Source organism: Eleutherodactylus coqui, chromosome 5 (assembly GCF_035609145.1).
Source record: "Eleutherodactylus coqui strain aEleCoq1 chromosome 5, aEleCoq1.hap1, whole genome shotgun sequence".
NCBI classification, from domain to species: Eukaryota; Metazoa; Chordata; class Amphibia; order Anura; family Eleutherodactylidae; genus Eleutherodactylus; species Eleutherodactylus coqui.
The window spans coordinates 176068924-176091731 of record NC_089841.1 but is presented as its reverse complement, the minus strand read 5'-3'; the positions used below and the strand labels follow the sequence as shown (position 1 = coordinate 176091731).

General features: G+C 47.4%; 1 protein-coding gene across 6 annotated transcripts in view; it reads left to right on the top strand.

Annotated features, from left to right (window-relative positions):
- The first annotated feature begins 8184 nt into the window (after window positions 1–8184).
- The window catches only part of MTMR3 (myotubularin related protein 3), a 66851-nt gene continuing 52227 nt past the window's right edge, over window positions 8185–22808 (top strand). For 4 of the 6 annotated variants that reach the window (XM_066603782.1, XM_066603784.1, XM_066603780.1 and 1 more), the window contains exon 1: window positions 8185–8333. The gene's annotated coding sequence lies outside the window, so the exon portion shown is untranslated. The remainder of the gene's footprint in view (window positions 8334–22808) is intronic. The other 2 variants (XM_066603785.1, XM_066603783.1) reach the window with 1 other exon arrangement.

Below are 22808 nucleotides of genomic sequence, written 5' to 3'. Positions count from 1 at the left end.
TGCTTCAATGGCTGCCTAGCCTTCCTAATGGAGATGGGTTTCAGGAGCGGATTCACACAATGCATGTGATAACCGCAGCACAGGTGTACAGCGTCCCCTACTACTGGCGTCCATCTACTAGTTACAGCATGCTGAATAGCACTGTTTGATGTTTGGTAGTTGCACTATGTTGTTATGTGATGGCATTCTGTAGTCTTCACCTTACAGTGACTATTCAGCATGGAAAGTCAAGATCATTCCTGCCAAAAATAATCATTTTAAAAAGTCAGTCATTCCTCATGCCCACGGCACGCGCGGGTACCACACGGGGATTTTTTCAGCGGAAGACCTGCGAGTAGGTGCGGAAATGATTTTTAAATGCGTGCCGGCAATCGCAGATGCAATTTTTTCCCGCAAGTGTATGTGGACGCACTGCGGATCGACCACGCGGAACAAAAAACCTAAGGCCCAAAGTGACTGTCTTCCCCCTCCTCCCCACCTACCTGCCTCGTCTCCAAGCAACCAGAGAGGTATCTACCTACAAAGCCGCAATGCATCTGCAATTGGATTGCAGATCGTTTGCTTCCTTAGAGATCAATGGAACCCATCCGCACGGAATCCATGGTAAAATGCAGCATGCTGCGATTTCTTTTCTGCACAAAGAATACGCAAAGCAAATCTACATGTGTGCATGGAGGTGCGGATGCTGCATGCTTTCCTATGCCCGGCTTGAACTGCGGATCTTCCGTGCAGCTGCCAATCGCGGATTCCGCAAATCAAATCTGCCCGTGAACATGAGGCCCTCAAAAAGTTTTGATCTGTCATATTAAAAGTGTTAGTTTTGGCTGGTGCACAAAGAAAGTTGTTAAAGATGTCCAGAAGCATCTACAGTGTGGCGATGTATGCAATCCCACATTATTGTATCTTACACACATTCAGTCGTGTTCTATAGGCTTCAATAAAATCCGCGCACGATAAAGATCGCAGCATCTTCCATCTTGGCGCATATTAAGCGAGCATGCATGCCAAGATAGTGCGTGACAATTGGCGGCACGCAGCAAGTCGGTATGTTGTTGCGTACTTGCTGTGCGACTTTCACATGCAGGTGGCATGCAGAGAATTACACTCATGTGCAGTCGTCTGAATACATGAATACTGGGCTTTGTAAATTTCCCCTACTATTTCTATTCGGGCTCATAGAAGGGGGCAATATTACTGTGCAGAAAACTAAGTGCAGCATATTGCTGTTTTGGGCACAAAAGGATGGCAGTTTTACAGTGTGGGGCACTATTACCATCTGTGGCACCATATGAGGTACTATCTGGAATTATTATTTTTAAGGGCATTATCTGTCTGGTGCTGGCACTATTATTATGACATTACATCTGAAGTACACTATTTGGGGGCACGGTGCCACACAACAAGTATAGCACTAGGGGTATAGGGTGCAGCGATTTGCACTGCAGTCAGTAATGGGTCATAAGCAGGCACAGAATTGAGGGTAGTCATAGGATGGAGAGTTTACATAGGTTGAGAAAATGTTGTTGTGATACTGGAAAAGTAGGAGCTAAAGCTCTCTGTGGTGAAACTTTGTAGACATGTCAGGGCTGGACGGAGTAGTCATGGTAGTCTGGCACAGATAGAAAAAACAAGAAAAGTAGACAACCCCAGCCAGAGAGGATGTCATCTGTGAGTCGCTGGACTTTACTGTATTCACGTATATGGTCTGCAGAGTGACTGTGTAAGACTGGCATTTACCACTATATGGTCACTATATGATGTTAATGGTACTGGTGTATCTTGACGCCACAGTAATGGGCGGAGACATGGGCTGGCCTGCCAAAGGTAGAGGGAACGCCCACAGCTTCGGGTTGGCTGGTGGGTACACACACAGACTTGCATCGGAGGAGGACGCTGCTCTAAGTGGGCAGCTGCCATCTCCCTGCTGCTGATGTGAGTGTTGGGAGCCTGCTGTCTGGCACGCTCTCCCAGCTCCCAACCCCACTGCTGTCAGCTGACCTGGCAGATCCGTGGGCCTGCATCTCCACCAGTGGCGGCCTCCCCGCTGCCACAGTCCCCGGTGGTGGTGGTGGGGAGGGTTTGTTAGGTGTCCGCGCACAGCCCAGCGCACAGTCTCCCCACTGGCAGCCTCCCCTCTGCGCCTTCCCAGCTGCAAGTGCTATGATGCATCCATCCAAGCACTTCACCGCCGGCTCACACTTCCGTGCAGCCTCGCCAGATTTCTGCCACCCCTCGTGCTGCTGGTTTGTTCTGTCTGGCAGACAGTGTGCCGTCCGTCTCGCAGCCCCAGTCACTACTTTGAGCTGGGATACACAGTGTCCTGCTCGCTCCCCTGCCCGTTACTCCTGTATCTTGTCAGCCAATCCGAAGCTAGGGGACTGACAGGGGTGTTCACTCCTGGTGACACCTGTCACACCCCTAGCTTCTGGTGGCGTCAAGATACACCAGTACCGATGTTAATATTGGTCCTTGTATAACCACTATGATTAGGATGCACCTCTGCATGATATTGGTTGGGAGCCCACTCAGCATGTTTCACCCCCCTGTACTGAACCCCTAGCTACACCTCCAGTGTATACCTTTTGTTCATGAGCCTGGGTAATCAGTATGATAACAGCTATAGCCAAAGGCGTAACCTGAAGCTGCTGGGCCCCAGTGCAAAATCTGGAACTGGGCCCCCAACTATAGAGCAGTACTATTGCATTATGTCTCCACTGAAAGTATGGGTGGAGACATGGGTTGGCCAGGTTGAGTTATAGGGAATGCCCACAACTGGCGATTGGCTACCTTGCCGGCGGCTGACACCCGGCGGGTAGAGCGGGGCCACTACCTTGCTGCCGGTTGAAGACAGCAGCTGACACTCGGCAGAGGACAGGCAGAGCGGGGCCGCTACTTTCCGGAGAGCGGGGCTGCTACCTTTCCACCGGTTGAAGACAGCAGCTGACACCCGGTGGGGGATGGGGAGAGCGGGCCGCCTTCAACGGTGGCGAGTGCATCCATCCATCCATGTGCCGGGGGACGGGAATGGAGGCGAGCCAGCGGTGACCTCGATCCATCCATCCATGTGACAGCTTGGCCGACTCCAGTGGTGGTGCCTCCATCTATCCATCCTTGTGAGAGCGGGGCCGGCTTCAGCAGCGTCGGAGGATGGGAGCGGAGATGCGAGCAGAGATGGGAGACCGGCAGGGAAAGTAACAGCATGTGCGGGACTGCAGATGATAGGCAGGCGAGGAGAGCGATAGTGAGTCCGGGGCCGGAGATAGTTGGCCCTCCGGGGAGAGTGACAGAGGAGCCTGGAGGGGAGATGGGAGGCCAGCGGGGAGAGTGATAGCGGGGTCAGGAGCTGAGATAGGAGGCCGGCGGGGGGAAAGTGACAGTGGGGCCAGGAGTGGAGATGGGAGCCCAGCGACGACAGTGACAGTGGGGCCGTAAGCGTAGATGGCATAAGGCTGGGAAGATGTGTGAGCTGTCAGTGAGGATGGCCAGTACATGTGTGTATGGGGAGATGTGTGTGCATCAGCCAATCCGCAGCTGTGGCGGTCACCTGGCCATCCCCTATAACTCAACCCGGCCAACCTATATCTTGAACCATACTTCTGGTGGAGACTTAATGCACTAGTACCCTATAAAGCTGCATTGATAGTATTGGTTTGCAATATGGGGAAGACAGACTTTATGGACCCTCTAGGGCTCCTGGGCCCAGGTGCGACCACACCCTCTGCACCCCCTATAGTTACGCCCAGGCGTGTAACAGATTTGCATTATATATATATATATATATATATGTATATATATACGGGTTTGTGCATATATATACACTGGAACGCACTACCATTCCAGTCCTCTGGAACGCACTACCAAATGCTGTCCAGGCAATCCAGGACTCACAAAACTTCAGACATGCTCTAAAAACGTACCTTTTCAGGGAAGCATACCATATCTCCTAAACCAAACCCCTCTGTATGCCGCATGATGGCATGCTCCCTGACCTACTGACTACAATCCCTGCTAGCCACCATCAACTGCTCCCTGCAGTCAAACTGTTTCTACCATCACACCGCAAAATGTCTGGCCATTGTCTATGTGTATAGCATCCCTCTCTCTCCACCTCGCCATACCGCGCACATCTCCAGCCCCTTTACCTTTTGTATCACCCTATTATTTGTAGTATGTAAGCTCGTTGGAGCAGGACCCTCAGTTGATTACTATGTATCCGTGGTTTTGTAATTTGTGTACTTTTGTCTTTCTGTGCTACAGCGGAAGTATAGCGTAACGGCGGCTTCCATTGACTACAATGGTAGCCGTCTGTGCGTATACTCGCGGCAAATAGGACATGCTGCGGGTAATTTCATGCTACGGAATTCAGCAGTGGAATTCCGCAGCATGTACATTGAGATATTAGGTTCAATAGAACCTAATAGTTGCAGTGAAACACCGCGGATTTCCGCCGCATTTTACGTGGCAGAAATACGGCTGTGGGCATTAGGCCTTACAGTGCAGAGAAAAGAAAAAAGTGAACTCCTGAATTCAGTAAGCTGTAGATTCCCTTTAGCAGCAATTACTTCCACCAAACGTTTCCTGTAACTGCAAATAACATTTACAAAATATTTAGGAGGAATTTTGGACCATTCTTCCCTATCAATGTATTTCAGTTTATAAATATTTCTGGGATGCCTTTTGTGCACATTCTTCTTTAGGTCATAGCACAGCATCTTCATGTGGTCAGGTCAAGGTCAGGACTCCAAAACACAAATCCACTTTTTCAACCATTCTTTAGGCCGCCTGCAGACGGCCGGGTCGGTTGCGGCTGCGAGACTTCTCGCAGCGGAACCCGACCCGAGCCCCTGCAGAGAGCAGCGTGTGCTCATCTGCTCCCGCGGCCTCGGCTGTTTGATGTGCGCTGACGAGCGCATGCACAGATGAGCGCTCCTTTTTTTGGACAAAAAACATCACATTCATCTGCGTATGCAGCGCTCGTTGGCACCATGAGATTTTGAAGTGCAGCGTGGATGACGTAAGAGAAAAGCCGCAGACAAAAGAGCCGGTCCGGCCCGCCACCAGACGGGACTGCATGTTGTACATACGGCGCGGCAGATCTTTGGAAACCGATTACTCTGGTATGGTTTTACTAACTTGACAATAGGATGTGTAGAATAGCGCGGTGTAGACATTGCAGCGCTCCACTTGAATTACATTACAAAACTCTGCTGACAGGTTGTCTTTAAGTCATTGGTCACATTGTTAGCTTATCTCACTTGCGCGCAGTAAGTCTACTTTCTTTGCTTTTGGCTGGATTTGTCAGATGGGGTTTCGTTTTCTCAGAAACATTCCAGATCCACCACACGTCTAAATTACTTACCACGCTGAATCACAAAGCAGCTTATTTTACCATAGATTATACAATAGGCCTCATTTATTGAAACTGTGTACAAAACTGCGTTTGTGGCACATAGCAACCAATTAGTATTCCTAAAGCTGCTCCAGTAAAATGAAAGTTGTTCTGTGATTGGTTGTTGGGAGCAACAATAAGTTGAACATCCCCCCCACACACACACACACACACTTCCCATAGGATTTTAAGTTGGATTATGTGTAGAAGTTTGGTTGTAATCCATCAAATCATGTAGAAGCCTTTGAAGAACAAACTGATATACCCTGAAAATAAGCCCTAGTTACACTACATGACAAAAACAACAGCAATACTCACCTAGCAGGCACGGTTTGGGTCCCTCTTTTTACGCCAAAAGAGGCATGGTGTCTTATTTTCACGGGGTGTCTTAATACTCACCTAGCAGGCGGCGTTCAGGTCCCTCTTGCTGCTCTACTGTGCTTGGGGAGTCTTCTGTGTTGTCCTCAGCGGTAATAGAGCATTCTGTTCTGGTAACTGGGCTACAGGTATGGGTACAGGTATGATGGGTTGGTAGTCTAACACTACCAATTCACTGTGGATGGCTAAAAACAGGACTTGGAACAGGTGTATCGGAAGGATGGCAGAGAAGAACAACTGCAGTCAATATACCCCATCCCCCTTTGTTCTCTGGACAGAAGTTTGTCCAGAAACAAAGGACTAGTTTAATTGCTTCTTTTTCTGGTTTACGAATAATAAAATATGTATGGGAGTGCACTTCATGTGGTATGTCGCTTTTATTTTTTTTTTGCAATACATTAGTGTCCTAATTTTGCCACATTCAAAAGTTTGGCATGGGGCCAAGTGCTTTCTTGTTACACTCCCTGACATGGATGGCCATTCATCTGGATGACTGCCATGTAATACTGCTGCTGAGTGAAAGTCTGTCTGGCTGTCACTTCCTCTGGCAGAATCAGCTGCTTGCTGGGGACGTAGGGAACCAATCATCATGGGGGCCGTCTCCTTCTGCCCTCTAGATGTGCCACGGATCTGCCATGTAATTCATCCCATAATATAACATTTCCAGGATCCTAAAAAGTTGTGGCAAAAAAAAGTCAGTGGGCAGATTTATTATAATGTAACCGTATCTATGAATTTGCAGACTGATAAAAGTGCAAATTGCGCACCATTTAGTAAACACACATTAAAATAACATAGGTACAGGGGTATTAGACACTTTTCTTTACGCCTACATTTATGTAAGGGGGAACGCTACAAAGTTTGCGGTTACACTATAGAGTAGCATTCAGACGCTAACAGACGTCGCCATGTCTATAGCAATAGGCCCTGCCCACTCTGGTCTGGTACCCGGCCAGGCGGAGGAGTGGCAGGGAAGAGGAGATTGGCGCTAGCCAGTGCCGATCAGAAGGACGCAGCAGCACTGCTGCTTGGGCTCCGCTGGCTAGAGCCACAAACAGAGAGAGGAGACAATAAGAGGCACACAGTGCCATGTTACACAGTCCAGCGGGCGCCATATTGTTGTAGTTCAGTAGACATTGAACAAAGGTGGGCTCCGTCCCTCACCAGTGGGGCGAATAGCATCACTGCTACGAAGATATGGCCCTACTGTTAAGGGAGAGTGTGAGAGCTCAACCTAAGCCCCCAGTGCGGAACCCTGGAAGGTTTGGCATCCTACAGGTGCCCTATTAATAGAAGGAGCTGAATTGAAAATGCAACACTTATCTAAGGTTGTATTTACAATGCTGAGCGCGGTAGGTCTGAAAAATTCAGATCCGTATCACACTTGCGATTTTCAAGTGTGTGCAGTGCATTGTTGCGCAAAAAAAGTACAATATGTATCAAATTTGTGTTTTTTTAACTACGTGAAAAAATTGCAAATGGTTTTAAAAGTCAAAATAGAAAAAGCACAATGCACTCATAAGAAATAATGGGCGAATCTCCCATCAGAATGGCCCTAAACTAGGATATGTCTTAAAAACATCTGGTACAGGCACATTTCAGTTGAATAGGGTTCAAGAGAGAATTATTGAGATACTGGACTCGATCTTGGGTGGGTGTTTGCCCAGTATTTTGGAGATAGTGCAGATAGTGATGATTCGTGGAGGTTCCTGAAGAGTCGGTTGTGCGGCAGAAACGCGTCAAACCATAGAACCAATAACAACGCTATTTAAAAAATATACAAGCAATAGGTTTGTCTGTTCATTTGCCAGAGTCGCTAATAAGCGTTAATAGACATATAAACATTCTTTCTCTTTGGTTTATCTGACGCCAGTGCCGAATCATCCACCACCCAACATCCGCAAACTTGGAATAAGGTTTAGACTCAGGACGACACAGATTTTATTATCCGTTGGTCCCGTCCAAATTTCACATTGATAGATTGCAGTCGCCGTCCCGGGACGGACTTCCTACTAGTAACTCATAACGATCCACGACAAACCAAATAATCTCTTTGGTTTATAAATCATCCCAAGAAGTTCTGCTGCAGACAGCTGTAAGGTCAGACCATAACAATAACCCGCCGCGGCCACAGTCACAGACTGACAGCTGCACTGTCTCTTTAAGTGTTTTGTTTGGGTCTTAGACACGCCCGCCCACCTCAACCGCAGCCCCGCCCACGGCCAAGGATAATGACAGTCACAGGTAGAAGTCACAACACGACAAGCCCCGCCCCCAAGCGACACACCCACCCCAGCTTCGCCTTGCCTTTGGCCGAAGCTCGGCGCAGCGGCGTCCGCGCGGGCTCGCGCCTCCCCTCAGTGGGTGTGTGCGCTGCGTGAGAGTGGCCGTGACCGTGACGTTCCCCCTCCTCGCTCTAGGCCTTCCCCGCGTGCCCGCGCTTCCGCCATGTTGTTGTGGTTGTGAGGAGGAAGGGAGAACCCAGAGCTCGGACTGACAGCGACCGACAACGGGGAGGGGGGGCGAGGCAGCTGACACCGGGGACTTCATGCCTGAGAGCCGCACGGTAATGAGCCCGCCCGCCTGTAGCGTGTGACCCCGCCTCCACGTCATGTACATATGTAATGGGATACAGTGTGGATTATGTGGGGCCAGCCCTGCTACCTGTGTGTGTGTACCTGTGGGGTGGGGGGTGTTGTGGACACTGGTCACGTGGTGTGCGGGCTGTCACTGACAGCTGATGGCTGCTGTGCTGTCTTTTTTTTAATTCATTTGCCCCCTGTGGGCGCTGTGTGCGGTCTCCTCATCTGTCTTTGTGTGGTAGGTTGTGCAGAGCGCCCTGTGTGTGATTATGGTGGCCACTTACCTGCTTATTATAGATGAGTGCTCGCCAGCGCCGCCGGAGGTGTACATATGGCGCAGCGGGGGACTGGCCTACGTCCGTGTTTCGCTGCTCGCTTACTGTGTTGGGGTCAGTCCACGGCTTTCACGTCTCGGCGCCATTTTTGGATATAAAACGGATCCCCCCCCCCCCCCCACTGATTTCAATGGGGTTTAAAAAAAATAAATAAAAAATCGTAAAGGCTTCCGTTTTCATCCGTTCCGTCAAGTTTCCATTTTTTTCTTTGGATGGAGAAATAACGTTTGCAGACTGCGCAATTTTTCCACCCCCCCCAAAAAAAGAAACCAGACGAAATGGAAGCAAACGGAAGGTTTTCCATTTTTTTTATTTAATTATTTTGAAACCCCATTGAAATCAATCGGAAACAAAAGTTGCCCTAAACTGTGGCAGCCGCCTACAATGTATCAGATCCCGCGTCACATGACCTCGCCGCTTGCTACAATGTTGCGACTGTGCCTTGCATGTATCAGTGATCCCGGCTTGTCTAGTCGCACGGGACGAAGCGCTGCAGGATTGTGAAACTTCATCCACTTTTTGTGTTGTTTCTGCAAACAGTATTACATGAGCAAACAGAGCTGCGGTGTTAACCCCCGCCGTGCTGGAGGCCGCGCTTCTCCTTTCTCTGCCTGTTAGAGGATGTTTGCCTCACAACCCGTAGCATGCGCCGCTTACGGTACACGGCTGCTGGACTGGCGATTTAGATTAGTTCAGAGACGCCGCTTATAGTATAAGTTGTCTCCACGACCCGTTAAAGCCGCGTTCACACAGGACTGTGGAGATGAATTACAATATGGCTAATTCGCGTGTGCGTCCGCTCGTTGATACGCTTGGATTTCTTTAGATTGCGGCAGATTTAGTAAAAAATCTCTAACACTCTTTCTACTGCAGCAAATCCATGGAGTATACGGGTGCGTTCATGCAGCGCTGATCTGCTACGGATTTTGTCGCGCATCAGATTTCACCCCCTCCCCCACCCTTCCGTGGGAGTTCAATTGACTGGGTGAAATCTGCTACAGATCAGCAGTATATCAGCGACGTGTGAACGTACCCTACGAAGTCTGTGTTGTAGAAGACTAGTGGGAACAGTTGGTTCAAGCGTGCAGATCAGCATCAAAATCTGCGCCAATCGTTGTGGATTTTGATCCGGATCTGCAGCAGATCTCAGTTTTGCGGTTCCGCTACGTATGGATGTCCCCTCAAGATTTTCTCTGCTTTCCTCTGATATCTGATCCCGTTTTTTGGGCAATATATCTACGGTCCTCACACGCCCTGTAATAATACTAATTCCGCTTCTAAGGCGCCATTGTGTTGCGAAAAAAAAAAAAGACGCAGCGTGCGCTATTCGCCTGTGTGACCTTGCATCGTATCACCCATTGTTTTCAATGCGGCCTGCAAAGCATCGCACCGCGATCTAGGCGCCGGCGGGTGCAATGCAATGCAAGGCTTGCCATTGAAACATAACATAACCCGTGTGAGGCGGTATTAATACAAAAACGTGAAATCTGCTGCAGATCGGGGACATGTGAACGCGCCCTGACTGCATTCTTGGGATATTTAGTGTCATATTCTGCATTTCCACCAAGACAACATAAACATCGCCGCATGTTTCTTGCGATCGGTTCTCTGCCTTTAATAAAGGAATAAAAGTCCCTTTAATTCCAGCCTTGATTAGTGCAGTAAGTAGTCATGTGACTGAGAGGTGAGACGCAAAATCCGAATTCCAGCGGGGTGAACCACGCGTTCTCTGGCACATCTCCTTACTGTGTCATACTCCGCAGAGAAATAAATGCCTTCTGTGTCTGGAATGTTCACTCTCTGCCGTTGAGTAATAGAATGTTCTGCAGCCTAGTTCTCCGGTACCTGCATGACCCCATTGTTGGCCCTTTACAAGGAGCTTTTACTACTCGTCATTACGGGAATGCCGAGAAGTAATCTACAAGTTAAATTACCGGTTTTACTTGAAATGGATCATTAATGAAAGGCTGATGGGAGTGGGCAGAGCTCTGATCTCTTGTATTATGGAAGCCCCATTTCTAAGAACAGAAGTCTTACATTAATGGTCTTATAAGCATCGGGTCCATCCAATGGGACGCGTTCAACCTACACCACCCATAAATCCCGGGAGCATGGTATATCCGTCTCTGCACACCCACTTCTATCTATCCATCCATTCTTATTATATAGCACAGCAAGAAATGATCTGCACCGACCGGCTAGTGATCAGCGGTGCATTCAAGTCAGAGAAACTAACACCGCGACCTATTGGGATGATTAAAACAAAATGGCGCAATCAAACTGCCCTACAAACCCAAGAATAAGATGATGAGTTTAATGCACCTTCGGATGTGCAGCCCTGCTTGGAGACGTCCCAACATATCCTCTGCAGCGAAGATGCGTTTTTAGGTTGTTCAGTGTCACTAATAGCGCCCACATCTCTAAGACGCACTAAAAACGTGAAGAGTTCTATCTTCTCTTATCATTCTGGCTGTTATATGTCAAGGTCGGGGTCACATCTGCACTAGAACCTCTATTAAGGTCGCCTGCACGTGGCATATTTGTCCGCGGTCGTCTTTATCTGTACTGCGGATGTGCCGGCCGTTGTGCTGGCGCACATGCGCAGTGCAGATTATGACGCGGATGCTGCAGCCTTTTCACAATGGTGATTGCGAAAGGGCTGCAGGTCGAACGGCTTCCATTGACTTCAATGGAAGCTGTCCGCACGGAATCCACCTCAAAATAGAGCAATTGATTTCCGCTCCTGGGTACGAAAAAACGCTTTTCCATAGCATGCTGCGGAATCCGGAGGCGGACGCCTGCTCATGATTTTGCAATGCGAATCTGGCCGTGTGCACAAATTACCGGAAGAAATAGCGCTGAATGTGCCTCTTCTGCTGGTAAAATGCTGGGTAGTTGAATGGAAACGGAGCAGGAAAACATAACCCCCACCGCCGATGTAAAGGCATCCTTATTTTTGGCACCGTTTTTTTTTTTTTTTTGAATCGCCCTGCATTCATTCTTTTTAGTGATTGTTAAGATGTTTATAGCCTTTCATGAGAACGTCTTGTCATGTCTGTAATCCTTATATAGTGTGAGAGATCCACAGCTGCAGTTTCCTAAATTTTCAGATGGTTGATCTAGTCTTTCTGTGGACCTGGTATTGCAGACGGAGCGGGCCGTTACGTGTCGCTTTCTGCGCAGCGCTGACGTCTGGGCTCAGTCTGTTAGTTCTGCTTCCCACACACAATGATTGACGGCTCTTTCCTTATAGCGCTACTTCTAGCTGTCTGTCACTTGGTGTGGGCCGCTGGCGGACTATTGTAGATGTCAGCTCCCTCATGTCCCAGTCCAGAGCAAAAACTGCTGAGCGTATATAACACAACATTCTATACGTTACCAGACATTGGGACACTCAAGTCTGCATGAAACAATGATATGCACCAATAAGGGGGCTTTCACATCCGCACTGGGGATTCCGCTATCCTGCTTCATTTAGGTGGCAGGAAAGGGGAATCCCTGCAGCCGAACGGCCTCTTGACGGAACCGAACAGCGTTTGGTGGACCCCATTGATTATAATGGGGTCCGCCTTGTTTCTGCACAACTCTCCAGCTTTTGGACGGAAGAAAAGCAGCATGCAGCACTTTTTCTTCCGGTATTTTCAGCCGGATCTGTGATGGAACCTCCAGGAGGATCTAACGCTGACGTGCAGCCACCCTTGTTCCCTCTCTTTACCTCCTTTTATTTATATTTACCCAACATATTTTGCAGCACTTTACTTGCGCTTCAATAACTCGCAACGATGACCGTGATGACTACTATATCTTCTTGTATGGGTCAAATTCATGGTCCTTCAGTAATAAGCCTACGGCCTCATGCCCACAGGCGGGTCAGATTCCGTGCCGGGAATCCCACACAGAATCCAGCCCTGCCCGTGACCAGTGAGCCCTATTCACCTGCTTCCCCGCAGATCCTTCCACTTCCGGGTTTGTTGTACTGCGCATGGTCCTCGCAGTCTGACATGCGTAGTACAGTTTTTTTGTTTTCTTTTAATTCTCCTTTCCCACGATCTCCGCAGCGTCAGCTGCAGCTGTGCCACGGATTGGAGGGCTTTAATTGACTTTAATGGAAGCCGTCCCTGCGGGATCCGCAGAAAAATGGAGCATGCTGCAATTTGTTTTCCGGACCAAAAGGTCTCCAAAACAAACCCGCATGCTTAAATTAATTTGCAGACGCCCATGCTTCTCTATGAGCGGCTTGATTCAAACCCGCTTGTGGACATTGGGCCTAAAAGTAACGCCTGGGTCTGACTGGATTACTTGAGGGTCTTACTGGAGTACTCTCGGGCCTTGACATATAATAATGGACCTGAGATACAATGGATAGAGAGGTCTGGAAGAAGAAAACCCCACTATTGTTTCCTTTTGTGTGTGTAACTATTGGCTTGAATGGATGTCTGTCCTCCGAGAAGTTAGATTGGAATAGATATGTTGCAATTTGATTTAAAAAAAAAAAATAACAAACTAAGTCCCTACGCCCGCTAACACGGTTGGCGAAGAGCGGGCGGGCGGCACCTTCCTTTCTTCTTTTCTGTGTACAAAAAAGTGAAAAACTTAGCAAAAGTTGCTCCACCCTGTTTCTCCTCATTGTGGAGGTTGGTGCATTAATGTATGGCTTCTCCTGTGAGATTACCCCTTCAGGCAAACATCCAATAAGAGGGCCGTATTAGTAAACTACGTGGCGGCCCATCCCACTAGTGATAACGGTTGACGTGATGCTCTGCCCAGGCTCCTATAACATGGATGTTGGGCATTGATGAAGATGATCAGCACATTCCTATTCTAATATTTAGCAAAATTGGCACTCCGAGTGCAACTAGTCAGATGGGGCATGAAGTGGGCAGCCGTAAAATGTGTTTTCTGTAGCCATCGTCTTGTTTAATGCAAATAACAAAACACGTTTTTCTTTTTTTTTTTTACAGAATGTATTTTTTTTTTTTTCAAGTACGATGCAGAATGTCGTGGTGGGAAATTCAGCGGCTCCAAGCGTCCCGGCATCCTTGTCCTTGAGACTGTCTAGGTTATGTGTAACTAGACCCAGTTATTTGGTGCTTTGATCAATATTTACTACAAGCCAGCCTGCGGCCGTCTGACTGGTCAGATAGGAGGGTTTTGCTGACCTCGGCGTTCATGCGTCTAAGCATTGATGGTTGTTTCTGTTCAGAGAATATTTTGTGGGTGTAATCGTGACGGTATTTATGTCCGCAGCAGTATAATGGAATAATGTCAGGTATGGAAAATATCAATGGTAGACATTATGTAGCTTAATTAGTAGAAAAACCCTTTTTTCTAGACTTTAATTTTAATTTTTTTAAGCCACAAATCCATGGAGTGCTGTGTACACAGACTCATATGTGGTGCATGGAGCGTGCTACTAGCCTGCAGGACTCTCCGAACCCCTTTATTTGGTGCTAAATAGTCTTGTAATGCGGCACGCAATGCAACGTAAAAAGACATCTTTGTGAAATAGAGCAGCATATGCATTCATAGATTTTTCTATAGAGACTGTATTTGGCATCCTGTGTGAGAATGAACCCCATTGCATCATGTGTATGAGCCCTTATGGTTAGAATGTGTTTTATTGCTGCAAGAGTGATCCTAGAGAGAAGAAAGCCTAATATTTGTTTAGGGACGAGTCCGTGTGTCCATAACACAGATGTGTATCGCGGCCTATGATCGCAGTTCAAGTTAGGAGACTAGCGGTTGGTTTACTAGGCACGTCATTATGGATGCAAAAACGGAGCTGAAATACGGTGGTGTGTCATTGGCTTAGAGGGAAAAAACACTTAAAGGGGTTGTCCCGCGGCAGCAAGTGGGTCTATACACTTCTGTATGGCCATATTAATGCACTTTGTAATGTACATTGTGCATTAATTATGAGCCATACAGAAGTTATAAAAAGTTTTATACTTACCTGCTCCGTTGCTGGCGTCCTCGTCTCCATGGTGCCGACTAATTTTCGGCCTCCGATGGCCAAATTAGCCGCGCTTGCGCAGTCCGGGTCTTCTGCTGTCTTCTATGGGGCCGCTCGTGCAGCTCCGCCCCGTCACGTGCCGATTCCAGCCAATCAGGAGGCTGGAATCGGCAATGGACTGCACAGAAGAGCTGCGGTCCACGGAGGGAGCGGACCCCGGCGGCCATCTTGAGCAGGTGAGTATGAAGACGCCGGACCGCCGGGATTCAGGTAAGCGCTGTGTGGTTTGTTTTTTTAACCCCTGCATCGGGGTTGTCTCGCGCCGAACGGGGGGGGGGGGGGTTAAAAAAAAAAAATAAAACCCGTTTCGGCGCGGGACAACCCCTTTAAGGCTCCAAACTAGCCCTGTTTATAACTGAAGAATGATCCCTATGATTAGAGATGAGCGAACGTACTCGGATAAGCACTACTCGTCCGAGTAATGTGCTTTATCCGAGTACCGCTGTACTCGTGCTGAAAGATTCGGGAGCTGCCGCTGCTGACAGGTGAGTCGCAGCGGGGAGCGGGGCAGAGCGGGCGGAAGAGAAGGAGAGAAAGATCTCCCCTCCGTTCCTCCCGGGTCTCCCCTGCAGCTCCCCGCTCCGCGGCGCTCCCCGAATCTTTCAAGACGAGTACAGCGATACTCGGATAAAGCACATTACTCGGACGAGTAGTGCTTTTCCGAGGACGTTCGCTCATCTCTACCTATGATGAATCCATTTTCAATTAGATCATATTGAGTTATATTGGGGGGGGGGGGGGGGGGTGCGACTTGCTATTTGTATAGTGCAAGCTTATTCCGCAATGCTTTCAGGTAATTTGTTTATTAACCCCCAGCAAGCTGGATACTCATTTTACTGACCTCGGAGGGATGGAAGGCTGACTTGACCTTAGGATTGAACCCACAACCTTCAGGTTGTGAGTGAGAGCTTAGGACTACATTCTGATGCCTTAACACTTTGGCTACACGAGGTCCCTTAATGGGGTCACTTAGGTCTTTTATGGGTTGCCATATTTATAACAAAGAGAATAATTCTGCAGACTACGCAATTCCTTCCATCAGTAATCAGCACAATAACACCAACATGAAGTCTTTTTTGTTTTTCTGTCAAAATATATAAAACGGTAAAAGCATTGCAGTTGTATGATTTGAATAGGTCCTGTCACTAAGGCTGGGAGATAATTGATAAAATCAAAGTGAACCTATAATAATGACGGGCAACATGAACCCTGGACAAATATGCAACATGAACCCGAGGACAAAACATACTTAGAAGTTTGACCTGGTCCTCGGCTCGTAGACCTCTGAAGTCGAAGGGATGGGCGATGCCGGGCTCTCTGTGCCTGCTGCGTCAAGAGTGACAGCTCTTCTCGCTGCTTGTGTATAGGGAGAAGGCTGTCAGTCTGCATGCTGTGGGCGGAGAGGGCTGACGCAGCCCGCCCATTTGACTCAAGAGCTGAGCTCTGAGTCAAACTACTGAGAGAATTTTTTTTTCTGAGATGTTTCAAAATCGTCTATCCTGGGTTCATTCTGTCAATGCTTCCCTTTAAAATATATCGTTTTTGTTTTTTTTAAATCTGTCTTTGCTTAAAAAAATGTTTTCAAAATTACTGAAACACAACGTGATCACGTTTTTAATATACACTTTGACAAAAGTGAAGAAACAAAATAATTGTTTGGGAATTACTATATTCTTTAAAGGGGTTGTCCCGCGAAAGCAAGTGGGTCTATACACTTCTGTATGGCCATATTAATGCACTTTGTAATGTACATTGTGCATTAATTATGAGCCATACAGAAGTTATAAGAAGTTATTCACTTACCTGTTCCGTTGCTAGCGTCCCCGTCTCCATGGTGCTGTCTAATTTTCGGCGTCTAATCACCCGATTAGACGCGCTTGCGCAGTCCAGGTCTTCTGCTTTTCTCAATGGGGCCGCTCGTGCCAAAGAGCGGCTCCTGTTAGCTCCGCCCCATCACGTGCCGATTCCAGCCAATCAGGAGGCTGGAATCGGCAATGGACCGCACAGAAGAGCTGCGGTCCACCGAGGGAGAAGATCCCGGTGGCCATCTTCAACCGGTAAGTAAGAAGTCACCGGAGCGCGGGGATTCAGGTAAGCACTGTGCGGATTTTTTTTAGGTCCCTGCATCGGGTTTGTCTCGCGCCGAACGGGGGGGCTGTTGAAAAAAAAAAACCCGTTTCGGCGCGGGACAACCCCTTTAACTTCTGACACAGGTTGAGAATAGTAGCATAAAGATTTATAATTTCATAAATCAACATATAGTAAGTTTTAATCAATATACTAATACAAAGGCTGCAGTTAAAGCCCATTTACACACACAGATAATCCTTCAAAAGATTGAATGATCGAGGATCGTTTTGCATAAAGTACTAAGAGGCGTTCATTGCTATTAGTACTGGTTCAGCTTCATTTGCATGCAAATGAGCTTTTTGGGAGCTGTTGCAGAAGCAGCAGGAGGTCTGAGCTCTGTAATTATCTCCATTGCTCAGCCATGGGCTGCTAAGAGAAAACAATGTAATCTCTAGATCCCCTTGGAGAATTCAGCACCATGGACAGCAGACACAGCCTGTCGTTCTGCTTATCAGCTGCTCTGCCAGTGGGACTGAGAACAGGTGATACAATTTTATCAGCTGTAATCCCCCAGGCAGAACACAGTGTGTGGTCCTGCTTATCAGCTGTTCTGCTGAACAATGGTTTCCAAGCAGAACTGAAAACCGTAGTTTGGCAGAAAACTGAAAGATGGACACATTTAAGGCCCTTTTAGACGGGACGAATGTCGGGCAAACGATGCCCGACACTCGTCCCCGCACATACCAGCTCCCGAGCACCTGCACGGGAGCTAGTATCGCTGTCTCTCAGCGGGGATGCTGCAGGAGATTTCTCTCCTCGCTCTCCTCTGCCCCTCTCTATTAACATAACATAGCGGCCATTCAATACTGAACGGCCACTATTTACACAGAATGATGAGCAATCAGCTCATCGTCTATCGTTCATGCAGCATTAACTAAGGATGGTGATCGTTCAGTGTAAATAGCGGCCGTTCAGTATTGAACGACTGCTATGTTATGTCAATGGAAAGGGGCGGGGGAGCGAGTGGAGAGAAATCTCCTGCAGCTGCGCTGTGAGCGAGCCAGCACTACTAGCTCCTGTGCAGCAGCATGGGAGTGAGGACACACAGGGACGGGTGTCGGACATCGTTTGCCCAACATTTGTCAGCCTGACATTTGTCCTCCTGTAAATGGACCCTCAGACACAACAATTTATCGCTCAAAAGATAGCTTTTCAGCGATTAATCGTTGTCTAAATGGGCCTCTAAGCTTGAGTCGAAGAAATCAAAGAAAAGTTTTGTGACATAAGTTAGAGAACATGATGACTGAAAGCCGGAAACAAAGAATAATTTTAGTGTTTAGAAAAGGCTAGGGAAAATTGGCATTGCAAAATTGTTTGGTGGGAATCGTATCGTGAAAATTCTCAAATGACTTCAAGAAACTGAAGCGGTTAAAACGGCATCATGAACTGGTAGACCACAGAGAACAAGCAAGAAGCTGCATCATCAGATGGCAAGGCTCTCTAAATGCAATCCATTTTACACTTCCCAAATTAAAAATCAATTGGGTCTTGAACACATTAGCAGCAGAACAATTAGCCGTCCTCTATATGAAAATATTGTGCATAACAAGCATATCCGAAACCAGATTTTTCTTAAACCCCCCCCCCCCCCCCCCCGCCCTCTAAAAAACCTGAAAGCTTGGCTGGAGTTCACTAAGGAGCACGTTCACTGGGCTTGTACTGAGTGGTCCGTAATTCTATAAAGTGCTGAAAGTAAGTTCAACTTATTCAAAAGTGACTCCGGGAACAAGTGCGACACCTTATCGATCAGCGATTTGAGGTTGGGTACCAGTAAAATTTGGGGTGGAATTGTGATGGTGTGGGGTTGTTTCTTACGAACGATCCTATTAATTAAAAAAAAAAAAAAAATTAAAATTATATTCCCCCCCCCAAAAATACCAAACAGATTTGTGTATCGCGACATTCTACCTCTCCTGATGAAAACCTGTCCACAGAGCAGTTATCGCAGTATGATAGTGACCCAAAGTATTCTTAAATAAGACTTTACTCACCTACCAAAATCTTAACGTAACGCAGAGGTCAAGTCCGACTCCAAATTTGAACTGGAAAGAATGTTTTTGTATGATTTGTGGAATTCTGTTGGACGTTATTGGCGGGTCATTCTTTTACTGATAATGTGGATTTAGTGCAAACGATCATAAAAATTTAGTGCTACAATACCAGCTGAGTTTTGTGTTCGATTACCTGAATCGATGCCACACAGATGCTGCGCGCTCATCCAAAGGTCATCCAACATCTTACTAGAGGTCTGCCTACTAAGGCTGGGTTCCCACACTGCGCATTCCCAGTGGAAATCTTGTAGTTTGGCCGCAGCGAAAAAACGCAAGATTTCCGCCGGGAAAGCATTGCTTTAAAACCCGCGGCACGTAACCGCTGGTTTTAGAGCGGCTTGGCTGCACACTTTTCCACAACGGAAAAAAAACAAGAGTGGACATGTTGCAGCCGGCGAATCCGCGCCACAACACTGGCTTCTGGCGGCTTTGCCGCGCCGCTTTCGCCGTCCCGTGTGGCCGGGATTTCTGAGAAATTTAGTCCACATGGCTAGCCAATCCAGGGATTAGCGCCCGAAGGCGTCTTTGCCACGGCGAAATTCTGTGTGGAATTTCCGCAGCAAATCCGCTTTGTGTGAACCCAGCCTTAATGGTGGTACCTGCCGTTAGTTTTGCAAAATTGGTTATAGAATTCCAACAAAACGTTACATACTTTGTCATAAAACGTTTGTTTGGTTTCTTCGACTCACTAGTGGGCCGGGCTCGCACGAGCGGGTCGAATTCCTTGTATGGATATCTGCAGCGGTAGACCTGTGAACGAGTGCGTAAATTAACTGCATATGTGCGGCTTTCCACGCATGAACCGCATTTTATTCACGGTAAAACAACATGTCGCAATTTTTCTTCCGATTGCGGAATCCGCCATTCCTACCCACAAGTGTAAGCGCATGGCGAAAGTCCATGCGTTTCAACGCTCCTATATTATCGCAAATATATATATATATTGGATCATGTTGGTAAAAGTTAACATCAAAGGGAGAATGTGCTGCTGGCTGTTGATGGGGGACTCTACTGGCATTGTAATGGGGACATCGCTGGTGTTGTCACACTAACTTCTTTTGTTTGTTTTTCCTGGGGGTACTTGATACATATTACACACACCCCTGCTGTCTCGGACTGTGTGCTGTTACTGTGGAGCATCAGACATACAGGTGGTGTGCCTTTACACCTCGTGACCTCGCTGGCTGTAGCTTCTATCCTAATAGATTTTTTGGCAGTAGTCATACGCAGAGCTAGTAACCCCTTGTTCATCACCTCTGCTGCGGCTCCTCCAGTGACTCCTCCGCAGTGTGGTTGTCAGACACAAGTCATGCTGTGCTATTTCAGCCGGCATTCTGGAGGCTTGGCAGATCCCATTACAGTCAATGGGGTCTGCTCGGTGTAGTCCGGGCCCAGTATAGGCTGGATCAACACCAGTGATGGCAATGTGAACCCAGCCCACAGACTTGCATATAAATGTACAGGCATGCAGTCTGCTTACAGTAATTGTTACGTGTGTAAAATGCGCACTACGCGTGTGAATAATACGCTATATGCATATGTTCAATCCCCACCGCCTGTATCCGTGTGTATTACGCAGCAAAATAGGACATGCTTCCATTTAATTTTTTTGTGCGCACGAAAATCGCTTGTGTGAGTGACACAAGTAAAATCTATGGGATATTCGTACTGCGTACCACGTGCACAAAAGATACGTGCGTAATACGTGTAAACATATGCTGGTGTGAGTGAGCGCTAAGTGTCTGCAGGCCGGCAGGTCTACATATGCATCCCTCTGTGTTAATCTTGTGATTTCGGGTCACTACACATGGAATGTTATTTACACGTATTCCGCATCCCAGGATAACAGTAATATCTTCTGAACCGTTTCATATGTCTGGATGGAGAAGTGGGCATTCCTGTCTTGGTGCCAGGCTCATGGCCTTGCCGCTTTGTTTTGCTGATATCAGCCATAGGTTTTGTTTGGTGGGATTAGACTGCATATTGTTCTCGCCCATGCCCGCGCTATTCTTTTCATGCCCATAGTCGCTGTCGCACATCAGCATGTCAGCAGAAGCCTCCAGTGGTTTGCTTTCATGTAGATTGTTTCCATCTATTCTTCGTCTGCCGCACTGTAGGGGCCGGTACTACACCGGGGTTTTCCCTTTTTGATTCCTATCGTAAGATCTCCAATTTTGTTCTTCATTTTTGAGCCACAAAGATCTTTAATGGCTCCTTCACACAAGCGTACGCGTAAAGTCGCTTGTGCAGGGCCAGTTCACATGGGCACTGTGATTTGGATGAGTTCCAGATGTGTCCTTTTTCCTGTGGTATTACACAATGTATTGTGCATTTGCGCGGTTATTGATTGCAGATTTATGGAACCTCCCATAGACTTCTATGGGGACCTTTGATGCACAATGAGCGCACAAACAGAGCATGCTGTGTTTTTTTTTTGGTCCATGCAAAGAAAGAGTAATGAGAATGAACCCATGGAAATCAAAGGGTTCCATTCTCTGCTTATTGTGCACCAAATATGTTCATTTGAAGGTGCCCTAAAACTTGCGTGTAGTTGAGCAGTTCTTCAGTGTTTAAAATAGTTTAATTTCCCAATGCATCACATTCTGACCCTCTCATAAGTTTGTTGCAACAGGAATCTAGATTCATCTGACCGTGATCCAAGTTTTGCGCTCTTGTGCCCACTGGAGTCTTTCCTTTCTGTCAGCAATGACATGGACTAGTCATCTGCAGTTATAGCCCGTACATGCTAAGTGGCAACAAGTTGTGCATTCAGACACATTAGTTGGGTCACCAGTGTTGTATTTGCTTGACACTGCGCCGCCTGTTCGTTCTTGACATCCTCCTCTGACCCCTTTTTAGATTTTTACATCCAAAGAATCTTTGCTGGCTTTTCCACCTTGATTACACTATTCACTGTATACTTGACAGCGTTTCACGAGAAAACCCCACAAGGATGGCAATTTTTTGAAACCCTGCTTAGTGTAGCACCGATGACTTGGAGATGACTTGATTTCCTCATACTAGTGTGGATGCACATACTGTACAAGCCATGTGTGAATGTCCTGTGATGTCACTGCAGTGCTGTACATGAACAGCATGCACTGGCAGTTACATGCGTGTTGTGATACCTGATCCGTGCAGGCCAGCGGTCACATGCTTGGTATGTGTACAGGCTGATAGCATGACCGCGTGGAGCAATAGTGACAGACATGCCTGTTATCGGGCAGCAGCAGCTGTCAGCACCCTGACGCGGAGGAGTCTAGACGTGGTAATAAAGTGTGAGTGCTTGCACAGACCGCCAGCTACAGCCTATCATTTACCTGCTTGGGTTGCTGCTTCTTCTCTAACTGTTTATTACCATTTTTTTCCCCTTAAGAGTGTTGATTAGAAGCCCAAACCTCCTTCCCGCGTTACTTATTTTTCACGTTCCAATATCTGCCCAAGTCAGCTCGTTATCTCCCAGGACTTTGAGCTATTCTGTCACATGTTGTTAAACTGTCCAGCGTTTTATCTTTTCGCTACAGCGATGGGGAAGATGTAAAAACTGGCGTAAAACGGTCGTCATCAACTATGCAGCACAAGGGGAAAAAAATAGCTGCCGAATCAAATTAAAATCGCAACATTGTATCTGCCCCATTACATCTTGCTAAAAAGTATCCCTGTGCCCCAGCGGGTATTTTCTGCTTTGGCAGTACATTTGTGATGCATTTCCAGCCAAAGCTAATAGAATATTATAAGCAGGCTACATCCGCCTCCTGGCATGTTAAATGATTCATTCTCCAGCCATCTGATGAATACCTGACATTGTTTACTACCTGAGCTATCTTTCTGGGTTACATCACCGCAGGTATGACTGTCACCAGTTCCACTCATGCGCTTGTCGGCTTATTGAGTATCGGCCGTGTTCATCTCCAAACCATGTACTTATTT